Genomic DNA, 8,469 nt, shown 5'->3' with positions numbered 1-8,469 from the left:
CACAATAAATGCAGTAAATAGCTACACAAAACTTGGCACCAGAAGATCCCCTGGGGAAATCTGTGCCCAGTTTTCTCCTTTCACAGACATTCACCATGTCTGTGAAAGTTGGAGCACTTGTCAGCCCACCCAGGACTAGGATGAAGCTGTGCTCCCCAGTAAAGGGGTGGTGCCTGGTGCTACTGAGGTGCTACCAAAGGTAGCACCCTTCTTTACCATATGGTATTATCACACTCTGCTTCCCAGTTTCAGCCCCATGGGGATGTTTGCAGAATGAAGAGCAGTAGCTCATTTTTTGCAGAAGTCTCTAATTTTCTCTCACCTGCTTTGACCAATATTTGAACATTTTTGCATTTCACATTCCTGCAGTCATGCTGTATATACTATTAGTCCTTGAAGAGTGCTTCTGTCTAATCACATTTCCCACATTCTTTCTTTTCTAGTCCACAATTAGACCTGAACAGTAAATTACTTCTTTTGTCTCATAAAAATGTTTTTTGTATTAGAAAAAAGGAAAAAAGAAAAAAGGGTTTTTTTTAACTTTGGAAAATAAAAGTCTTCAAAAGTAAGGCTGAAGACAGAAAAGCTAGCTAGAGGACAAATGCTGGGGAGAGGCAGTGTTCAGGCTTTGCACAAAGCAAGAGCTCCACTGAAACTGTTCTCATGAAAAATTTTCATTTTAACAAATATGCCACTTTTACAATGACAAAATGATTAAGCAAAAAGTCCTAACCACGTGCACCCTTGATTCCCTTCTTCTGCAGGTATGCAGTATCTTTCTTTCATTTCTCCTCAGAATACTGGTATATTTCTCTGGTTGTTCTCCCTTTCTTAAAAAGAAATGGAACAGAACAGTATTCATAATGCTGTAAAGAAAATTACTTTTGATCCCATTCCCTTGCATATTATTGTTGTAAAGGTTAGCCATAAATCAATCTGTCTTGCTGCACGTCTTCTTTGCAGTGAAGTGGTAAAATGTGGAGTGCTCTGTAGATAGAAATGTAATTGTGTAGACATAAAAATCATATCCATAGACATCCTAGGGATACTTATCTCAAGATGCGTCTCTGTGTCCTTCAGAGAAATAACTGTAGCAACTAAGAATGAGGCAAGGGGAGCTTAAATGTTATGACTCGTTTATTTCCAGCAGATATAATATACTTGAGAGAAACCGCAGTGGTCATAACATAAAGGACACTCTCCTGTGCTGGAGAAGCCTTAAAGCCATTAAAATAAAATACGAACCACTGAAGCTGTTCAGGTATTTTTCAACTTCTTATTTAAGGCACAGACATCTAAATGGTCGTTGTGGTTTTTTGTCTGATGTCTAGTAACTCTTTCAAAGAACTAAAAAGGCTGTGCTGTCAGGCTGCCTCTTCCATTGTAATAGTGAAAATCAATATACAATCGAGGAAACCTTTTTGTAATGCTGTGATTTATAATATTCATGCTAAGTAGTTCAGTTAGGATGTTAAAACACTTTTTAGATGTGAAATATCAGCATGTTCTTCCCTCTTGCAGCAAAAAGATTTTTATTCTATAACCAAGAGGTAGACAGCATAAACTGTGAGGTAGAATTGAAGATCAGGAGCACAGAAGTGTTTGCTAAAGGAGGACCAGCTTGTGCCCATTGCAGAAGGAAAGAGACAGACATGGAGAAGGTGATGTTGAGATGGAGCAGGTGGGGAGGGAGGAGTAGATAAAAGGAACATGGGAAGAGCCCCAAACATAGCACATTTCTGAAAAGTAACAAGTATGGCTAGAGATAGAGAATCAGGTGGATTCCCAGCAAAGCAATTTGTTCTTACAAAGTGTCTGGAGGAAAGCAAGACTGTAAATCAGAGTCTTTGAAGAACATGAGGAGTTATCTTTCCATGGGTATCTGCTGAGAAATGATGGCTTTTGCTTATGCAGCACAGTTTATCGTGAAGAGGTTTTCAAAGGCTGCTGGGCTCCTTTGGCACTTTAAGTGTCTTACAATGACAATGAAAACTGTCACACAGCATGTAAAAAAGTCCCTGCATCAGGTATTATTCTTCACTAGAAAGCTATACTGTAGTTTAAATTAGCAAGGTGCTTCTGAACCCTTATTTAAAAGGTATGTGCTCTGACATCCAAAGAAAAGAGTTTCTTTATTTAATTGCACTGTCAGTGCGATGCTTTCAGCTAAAACCATTTGGAGTTAGACCTTTTAATAGGAGGTGACAATTTAAATTGCCACGATAGCAGCATAAATGGTGCTTAAAGTCATTACTAACCTGATGCTGCAGTCGACTTCAGTTTATTAAAGCAAAAGAAAGGCGGAGGGAGTAGGGGAAGAACAAATTAAGCTGTGAATCATTAATTCCTTCGGTACTCGCTGTAACAACAATAGCTATGATGACCGCATTTGCCTGCACGACAGAGACAACGTACAACCCCGTCTTCTCTTTGCTTTAAACCAGCATCCTCCAAACCAAATCCCACTCCAGGGAATGGTGGCACTGACCCGAGCCGGCTTTCCAGCCGGGTGGCATCCGGATCTCCTCGCTCCCTGCCGTGGCACTTTTTGTTTTATTTGGTGGGGGGGGGACTCGCCAGGGCACCCAGAGACACGGAGCCTGAGCGAGAAGAGGCTGGGGGTAAGGTCCAGCTCCCTTCATGGCTGGTGTGGAGCCGGGTGTTTGGCTTCCCTCTGAGAATAAGGCAGCGAATGCCCGTGGGGGCCCACGCTGCTGTTCTCCGCGGGGCGATGCCCACCTGTGGAGGTCTCGATCCCCACAGAGATGCCCCCCGAGTCTGACTCCCCCTCGGGAAGCAAATTTGCCGCCCAAGACGAACGCGGGTTTCACAGCGGCCCTGGCAGCGCTCCCCCCATCCCCTGTCGGGGGCCACAGAGCTCCCAGAGCGGGGCGAGAGCCGCTGAAGGGCCCTGCGGGGCGAGCACCAGGGCTCGGTGGGGCTCCGAGGGCTGGGCCGAGCTCCCCCTCCGTCCGGCTGCCGCGGCGGGCGGCCCAGGGCCTTATCCGCCACCGCCATCTACCGACAAGGCCCCGGCCCCGGGGCTGCCCGCCGGCCCTCCGCCTCCCGGGGGGCACTTGCCCGCCCGGGATGCCCCCCTCGGCCACCGGGTGGCAGAGCGGCCACCGAGCAGAGGCGACGGGCGAGAGGGGCTGTAGGTGAAGGACGGCGAGGGTTGGGGTTGGCTCGGCGATGGCTGCGCTGCCCAGCCGGAGGCAGAGGCGCCGGGCAGGGAGCCGAGGTGGGGAGAGCTAAGGCGGGCAGGGGGAAATCCCACCCGAACGGGGTGAGCCCAGGGACCGTCCGGATCCCTAGGGACACACACGTCCGCTCACCGGGAGCAGCAGTTCCTCCGCAGGATGGTTTTGGGGCTGGCGACTGCGGGGCTTCGGCCATGGAAGAGCGCGGGGCTGCTGCCTGGAGTCAAGGAGAGGTGCAGAAGTTCGAGCAAGATTGCGTGAAGGGAGGGGGCTTCCCAGTTACACCAGAAAAATTCTTCTTCTCACCTCTATGGCCTCTTGCTCGCAATGCCCCCAGAGAGAGAGTCCCAGCAGCAGAGAGCCCACAGATCCCAAGCATCACAGGCTTTGTGACTTCACGTTGGCCAGGAAAGCTGCACGGCCTTCCTTTCATCTGGAGACACCGTTCACCTCCTCCCCCCAAAGCTTTCACAGGATCGCATCATCAGCCAGGTTGGAAAGTACCTCTGAGATCATCAAGTCCAACCCTTGGTCCATTACCACTGTGGTTACCAGACCATGGCACTGAGTGCCACATTCAGTCTCTTCTTGAAAACCTCCAGGGACAGAGAATCCACCCTGGGCAGCCCATTCCAATGTCTGATCACCCTCTCTGTAAAGAATTTTTTCCTAATATCTAACTTAAACCACCCCTGGCAGAGCTTAAGACCATGCCCTCTTGTCTGACTGATAGCTGTCTGTTTCAAAGTACTGGCATGGATTTTGGGGCTGGTTTGGTGTCCAGACCCAGTCTCTGCATCTGGGAGCTTCACATACTTATGAGGCCATGCTCTCCTCAGAAAGCTGAAGCATGCCATCATTGAGTTGGTCAGCAGGGCTGTTGGGATGCCATTCAGAGGGACCTGGACAAGCTTGAGAAGTGGACCCATGTGAACTTCATGAGGTTCAACGAGGACAAATGCGACATCCTGCACCTGGGTCAGTACAGTCCCTGGCATCCATACAGCCAGGGGATGAAGCAATTGGGAGCAGCCCTATGGAGAAGGACTTGGGGGTACTAGTGGATGAAAAGCTCCACGTGAGCCATCAGTGTGTGCTTGCAACCCAGAAAACCAACTGTATCCTGGGCTGCATCAAAAGCAGCATGTCCAGCAGGTCAAGGGAAGTGATTCTGCACCTCTATTCCACTCTGGTGAGACCCCACCTGGAGTACTGTGTCCAGTTCTGGAGTTCTCAGCACAGGAAAGACATGGATCTGTTGGAGCAGATCAAGAGGAGGGCAGGAAAAATGTACAGAGGGCTAGAACACCCTTCTTATGAGGACAGGCTGAGAGAGTTGGGCCTGTTCAGCCTGGAGAAGACTCTGGAGAGATCTTACTGGAGCCTTGCAGTCTTATAAGGGGCTTATAAGACAGACAGGGACAAGCTTTTTATCATGGCCTGTAATGATAGGACAAGGGCTAATGGTTTTAAATTAAAAAGAGGGTAGATTCGGACTAGATATAAGGAAGAAATTTTTTTTATTATGATAGTGATGAAACACTGGAACAGGTTTCCCAGACAAGTGGTAGATGTCTCCCTCCATGGAGATATTCAGGGTCAGGTTGGACAGGACATTGAGTAACCTGGTCTAGTTGAAGATGTCCCTGCTTACTGCAGGGGAATTGGACTAGAGGACCTTTAAAGGTCCCGCTCCAACCCAAACTGTTCTATGATTCTACACCTTAGCTTGATCTTGTCCAGTCCAACTGAAAACTGAATGAAAGCAGCCCCCAGTGATTTTTTTTATCCCTTGAGCAGGGCAGCCCCAAGAGGAAATAGGACTCCTATCGGTTCCTACCACTGGTCCCTCTAATGGGATCACTGGTTTAAGGCTCACAAGCCTCTTATGGCTAACAAGCTAAGCACCAGCAGGTCTGATGAGGCTTTTGGATACAAGAATTTACTTAATCTTGGAATGGTGAAAGAAAACATGCCTGCAGGGAAGCAAGGTGCTTGGCTGGGGATTGCTGGCACAGGGTGCACCATGCAGCTTAGGGGTCAAAATGTTGTCCCCAGCCCTGCAGAGGTGATCTTGCAGCCCTGGGAATCCAAACTGTATAAAAACGACTGAGATGGCTACTGGGTGGACACTGCACCCTCAGCATTGACTCTGTTCCTCTACAGGAGCTCTTCTAGTCATCCAGCCTACTGCTTAATGTAGGGAGAGCCCTTGGTACTAGATGTATGTTACCTGCCACTTGCATTACAGTTTGTTGCACATTCTTTCCAAAAATACAAATAAATAAATGGAAAGGCCAAAAGAAAAATCACCAAAACTATTTTTAGGCACTTGAAACTCAACTCTTAAGAGGCTCTGTCTGTAATCTGAATTATTTTGCAAGTTTCAGAGTCAAGCTCAAGTTTGTTTAGTTTTCTTTTAAATAAGCCCTATGACACACTGAACAGACATCACTTACCAAATATTTTTACCTCTCAAGCACTGCTGTATTTCATGGGCGGGTCTACATTCTGGGGGACGTATCCTACCTTCTCTCATTTGTATTTAAACAGAGATGGTAAATCAAATCCCCTCCCTGGGGAGCTGGGGATGTTCCTTCAAGAATAAGGGAGGTCTCTTTGCTGGGAATGTATCTGCTGCATTGGGAAAAGTGATGCAACTGGTGCCTAACTGCTGGTGTCCCCTTCCCAGCCTCCTTGTCTGTCTAAAGAGGAAGGAAATAAATTTTTTGTGGGTCCTTTCTTTAACCACCCCTCGTAAGTGGCCAAGCAGGTACTTGTGTTGCATTTGGTTTGTCTACAGCTCATTTCAAAAGCTCTCAACTACAGAAAGGGACACGCAAGGAAAGGAGTTGTTACTCAGCCACTTTCCCTCCAGCCGGGGCCAGAGGAGGAGAGGGGGTAAGCTCCTTCCCTGCACACAGCCCTTGGGAGGCCCCACAACACAGCAGAAGCAATGTGGACTCCCAGGAAGAAAGGGGGATCTTGTTTGCCAGCCAAGCTGGAACAGGCACTTCACACCCACTTTACAGGGCAGGTTTTGGGCTGTGTTTGCCTGTAAGAGCTACTGGGCCTCAGCGGTATGGTTCCTCATCCCTCCTGCTGTGACACCGTCCTGCCCTCCTTCAGTGGTTCTCTTCAGACTTGCACAGAAATCCCAGCACAGGGCACTTGGAGCACAGGCTGTTTGCCTTTCTGCAGTGGCCAGCTTCTCCTGATGCTGATCTGATGCAGGTAAAGCATCTGAATTTACAGCGACAGCCCTGAGCACCAGATTTGCTCTATGAAGAGGAGGGATAGCATTCCCCTTGCCATGAGATGGTATCACCATCCTGGCTTGCTGTTGTCTTTTTCCAAGGTGTATGTTGTACTGTGCAAAGGTCTGTTGTATGGGAATGTAAGGTTGGGATGTTCTTTATATTGCATCCATGTTGGTTTATTGTGATACTGCTCAGCTCTCAGGTGAGGTGACAACTTTGAGTACTGCTGCAAAGACGCTCAGTGGGTCTGGTCGAGTGTCAGCATTGCTCCAACTGCCCACAGAGAATTCACACTGCACCTTGGTTGAGGCTTCCTAGCAAAACCCATGTGTAGGAAGCCTAACAAGTAAAGAAACTAAAGAGCTCTCTTAGTAGATCCATCATACACAGGCAAGATGGTATTAATGCTAAAAATATAGTCGATATATAAAGTATATATTAATTTTCTTAGTTTCACATACTTCATAGTTCTTAGCACTTTCTGCTTCTGCCAATCATTTGACCTGCTGTAACATCCCAGCTCCCACACCTGTGAGTGCTTGTTAGTTATGATACATTCTTCCAAATGGATACCATCCTGGCATTCCTTGTTCACCTGAGCTGTATCAGACAAAACATGTCCCAGACTTCTTGAAGCTACATTTACAGTATCAGCCTTAACAAACCTCTTGATTTATGCCAATGCAAGAGAAACCTCGTGTTCATGTTAGCTTTTCTGCATGTTAAAAAAAGTGTCTTTTCACCTGTATTTGTTTCAAAGGACTCACCTTGTCCATTGTAAGCAAATAGGGAACATCCCTGGAGGATATCACTACCCCTCAATGGGCTCCAAGCACTATGGAGCACCACACCACCAGGTATGGGTCCCCCCTGGGACTTGTGTAGTACCTGGCAATCCCAAGGTGATCCCAGGTCACTTTTGGTGCTTAGATGTGGGAAACTGAACCAAGACCAGCAAGTTGAAATAGAACAAAGCATGACTTCTGGACCTATGCCACTCTACTCACAGGCTGTTCTCTGAGCTTCTATACAACCTGTTTGGCTTTGGTTTCAAAATGTCAAAATGAGCACTTTGTGTGACTTTCTGTTTCCTAAGGCATGAACATCTCCATGGCTCCTGATGGAAATCGGGGCTGGTGCTCCCTGGTGACTCAATTTGGGCTTTGATTATGGAGCGTAAGTTTTTCAATCAAAAACCTGATTTCAAGTACTCCCTCCTCAAAAGAGACTCCAGGATGCTCAGTCAGGCACCTCAGCCCCCGGCCAGCACAGGGGCATTGGCACCTCAGGGTGGCAGGATGGTCGGGCACCCCCCAGCCAGGGGACAAGCAGAGACAAGCAGAGCAATGGGAGTCACCTGTCCTGAAGCTTATGACACCTTGCCCTTGGCTCCACAGTTGACGTCAGTTTCAGTAAATGGTTTAACCACAGAAGAAAATGAGGCAAGAGCTGGAGCAAGCAGGGGTGATGATGGTTCGTGGGGCACAGGTTGTGCTTTGGCACCAGGGACAGCTCAGCCTAAGGGCTCTGCACTGCCAAGGTGCTGAGTGAGCTTGTTCAAACCTGGGGTGTATATCCAAGTGTGGAATTCTGGTAAATGTGACAGAAGTCCATGTGCTATGTGGCCTCTGAACCACCTGTGCTTGCAGTTTTTAAAGTGTTCATTGCCTACAGAAGTTAATAACACTTGATTGATAGAGAGGCAGAAAAAACCAAAATATCCCCAGCCTCACTTGATACTTCTGATACTTTCTAGGGAAAAAAAAAAAAATGAAATGCTTGCTTTTTTTTGTATCATCATTTCAAGGAAACAAAACCAAGCCTCCCTTCAAATTTCTCCACCTAGTGAAAGTTTTGTGTGCCTACCTTTTATGTGTATTGACACCTACTTCTTTGCACCTGACCACTCTGCTGACCTGCTTATTTGTCCCAGGCAGCCCCTCCTCTGTCAGTTTTCTATTTACCACAATTATTAATGTATTAATTGTGTTTCCTATTAATGATATATT

This window comes from Heliangelus exortis, chromosome 1 (genome assembly GCF_036169615.1).
Source record: "Heliangelus exortis chromosome 1, bHelExo1.hap1, whole genome shotgun sequence".
Classification (NCBI taxonomy): domain Eukaryota; kingdom Metazoa; phylum Chordata; class Aves; order Apodiformes; family Trochilidae; genus Heliangelus; species Heliangelus exortis.
This window is presented reverse-complemented; position numbering follows the sequence as displayed.